Raw genomic sequence first — 2,833 nt, forward strand, 5'->3', positions numbered from 1 at the left:
TCTCCAGGGAGCCTGGGAGGGCAGAGAACGTGCCACCTTGGGCTGATGATCTGCTGCTGAGCTGGGCTGGGCTCCTGGGACGGAGGGAGCTCATGGTGAGCAGGCAGTGCTGCAGAGAGACAGCTCTGCTCAGGAGCAGCTCCTCTGCAAAGAGCAGCAGGGCTGAGGGCACTGCCTGCAGACAGTGACGGCAGTCAAGTGTAGTGAGAGAGGGGTTAAAGGCAGATGGGGCTGGGAGGATGCTGAGAGCTCAGAAGAGGAGAAATCATCACAGCCCTTGACAAGGTCAGGCTCTGGGTGCAGAGAAATGCAGCTGCAGTTCGTGGAGGGATCTCCTAAAGCTGAAATAACCCACAGCCTATGGGATCTCTCTCTTCTATAGAGGAGGCTGTGCTCCAGAGCAGGGTTTTCCTGCTGCACCATCAGAGGGTCAGGGCATGAGAGGGAGAGCTGCAGAGGTGTGCAGGTGGGTGTGCAGCCAGGGGTGCCCAGGGCTGTCCTTCAGAGCAGAGTCCTTGCCAAGGTCAGCACTCAGCCTGCCTGGGGAGATCCCCATGGTGCTGTGGGGAGAAGCTGTGGGTGGAAACACAGGGCAGGGTAGGGTCCTTTTGGTGGTGAGACGGTGCTGTGTCGGTCAGGGCTGTTCAAAGATCACACTCTGGACATTGGGAGAAGCAGCATTTCAAGAGGAAGGTCAAGGCAGGGACTACCTTCTTAGCTTTCTTCTAAGGGAAAGGGGAGAGGAGCTGTCAAGTTTGAAGAAGTCACTGAGACTCCTGAACCCTTACACTGAGGGATCAACACAGCTGCCAGAAGCCTCCTAAGTGCCTTCACCCACTCCTCTACCAGCAGACAGCACCACCATCACCTTTGCTTGCAGCATCAGTGCTTCTCTGACCTACTCCTGCGGAGCTGCTAACAGGGAGATGCCCTGGGCAGAGCCCTGCTGCCAGGAGGTGTCTTCAGGGCAGAGCTGAGCACAGAGCAGGTGGGATGGGGTCTGTGAGCACTGACAGGGAGGAGACTTGGAGACAGAGAAACGGCTCCCGGCAGGGACAACTCCAGGGAGCAGAGAGCCAGGCCACCCCTCGGCATCACTCTCTGCTCAGCTGCTTAGAGAAAGAGAGAAGAGTTGTGAGAAATGGACTTTGAAACGGGACTCTTCCAAGCTCTCAAGTCCAGTTTCTCTTTCAAGTCCATTGTGTGTGAGATCATCCTCCAACGGAGAGAGGTGTATAATTAGCACAGGGCACCTGCCTGGTGACCATCAGGTCACTCGTGGGCAGACCAGCTCTCCTGACTCTGCATTAGGGATCAGGGAGCCCTTTTGTCCCTCAGGGCTCACCAGTGTCCAGGCTGAGAGCAAGGTGAAAGATGAGGATTTCTGCCCCTTCAGGGAAGGTGCCCTCACTCAGCAGCACAAAGGTGAGCTCAGAAAAAGGAATTGAACAAAGTTCCCTCCGAAAAAAGAGAAGCAATTTTGAGGGGATTTTTTTGAGAAACAGCATAGGACTGGCTCAAAGAAGTCTGCCCTGACTTGTCAATGTCTTCTTTCAACAGCCCCCCAAGCCCAGAGTGAACAAATGTCCAACGGCAGCTCCATCACCCAGTTCCTCCTCCTGGCATTCGCAGACACACGGGAGCTGCAGCTCTTGCACTTCGGGCTCTTCCTGGGCATCTACCTGGCTGCCCTCCTGGGAAACGGCCTCATCATCACCGCCATAGCCTGTGACCACCACCTCCACACCCCCATGTACTTCTTCCTCCTCAACCTCTCCCTTCTAGACCTGGGTTCCATCTCCACCACTTTCCCCAAAGCCATGGCCAACTCCCTGTGGGACACCAGGACCATCTCCTACACAGGATGTGCTGCACAGCTCTTTCTGTCAGTCTTTTTCATTTCAGCAGAATTGTATCTTCTCACTGTCATGGCCTACGACCGCTACGTTGCCATCTGCAAACCCCTGCACTACGGGACCCTCCTGGGCAGCAGAGCTTGTGCCCACATGGCAGCAGCTGCCTGGGGCAGTGGGTTTCTCACTGCTCTGCTGCACACGGCCAATACATTTTCCCTACCCCTCTGCCATGGCAATGCTGTGGACCAGTTCTTCTGTGAAATCCCCCAGATCCTCAAGCTCTCCTGCTCAGATGCCTACCTCAGGGAAGTTGGGCTAATTGTGGTTAGTGCCTGTTTAGCATTTGGGTGTTTTGTTTTCATTGTGGTGTCCTATGTGCAGATCTTCAGGGCCGTGCTGAGGATCCCCTCTGAGCAGGGACGGCACAAAGCCTTTTCCATGTGCCTCCCTCACCTGGCCGTGGTCTCCCTGTTTATCAGCTCTGGCACGTTTGCTGACCTGAAGCCCCCGTCTGTCTCCTCCCCTTCTCTGGACCTGGTGGTGTCAGTTCTGTACTCGGTGGTACCTCCAGCCATGAACCCCCTCATCTACAGCATGAGGAACAAGGAGCTCAGGGATGCAGTGTGGAAACTGATGACCGGATGTTATTCCGATCCAATAAACTGCCCACCTTCTTCTGCATAGCATTTATTATGTAACTTATTACTGACCCAGCCTGTAAGCTGTAATTTTTGCTACTGGTGGTAGTGTTTTACTTGTAATGAGGTTGTCATCCCCCTTCTCATTTACTGTCTGCTTTTCTTTTCTTTTCTGAGTGGCTGTGTAAATGAAGATCCCTGCTCTCTGTGTGTTTAAACAAATAAAAAGGGCCCTGCAGCTCCTTCTTTTATCTTTTTTTTTTGAGATTCTTCCTCCAAGACCTTTTTGGATCTGCAGGATCGTACAGAGCCAGGACTCATGGTTGGGAGCTAAGACAT

At 53.8% G+C, this 2,833-nt stretch overlaps 1 pseudogene; it reads left to right on the forward strand.

Moving 5' to 3' along the window:
- Positions 1–1,574: 1,574 nt before the first annotated feature.
- Positions 1,575–2,554, forward strand: LOC129200809 (olfactory receptor 14A16-like; annotated as a pseudogene).
- Positions 2,555–2,833: the final 279 nt, after the last annotated feature.

The sequence above is a fragment of the Grus americana genome, unplaced genomic scaffold (assembly GCF_028858705.1).
Source record: "Grus americana isolate bGruAme1 unplaced genomic scaffold, bGruAme1.mat scaffold_510, whole genome shotgun sequence".
Taxonomy (NCBI): domain Eukaryota; kingdom Metazoa; phylum Chordata; class Aves; order Gruiformes; family Gruidae; genus Grus; species Grus americana.